The sequence below is a fragment of the Phalaenopsis equestris genome, unplaced genomic scaffold (assembly GCF_001263595.1).
Source record: "Phalaenopsis equestris unplaced genomic scaffold, ASM126359v1 Scaffold000275, whole genome shotgun sequence".
NCBI lineage: Eukaryota > Viridiplantae > Streptophyta > Magnoliopsida > Asparagales > Orchidaceae > Phalaenopsis > Phalaenopsis equestris.
In genome coordinates, this window is record NW_018164717.1 from 50,338 (window position 1) to 50,849 (window position 512).

The window sequence follows — 512 nt, forward strand, 5'->3', positions numbered from 1 at the left end:
TTACATCGAATCAGTTTGATACTTTTGATTCATAACTTTTCAAAATTGATCCAATAATTTCAATTTTCACATTAAATCAGTTCGATACTTCTGATTTATGCTTTTCCCAAATTGATCGGATAATTTTCACTTCGAATCAGTCCGATATTTCTAATTCACATCCTTCAAGAATTGATCTAAAAGTTTCATTTCTTACTTTAAGATCAGTCCTACACTTCCAATTTCTTCTCTTGGAAGTCAGTTCCAAATGTCTGACTCTCCTTTGATATCAATATTCGTATCTTGAATCCCCATTTAGATGTCAACCCTTACATGTTGATCCCTATTAAAAACAAAAACAAAACAACACACTTAACAACTTTAAAACTCACTATCCAATCCTCAGAGAGAGTCCTCACTGCCTGACCTTGATCAGACACTTATTTGCGAAAAATTCCCCAGCGGAAACAAATAGCAAACACAAATTCACACTTCTTTCTAGGTCTGATGACTTAGAAATCTATATTGGTCTT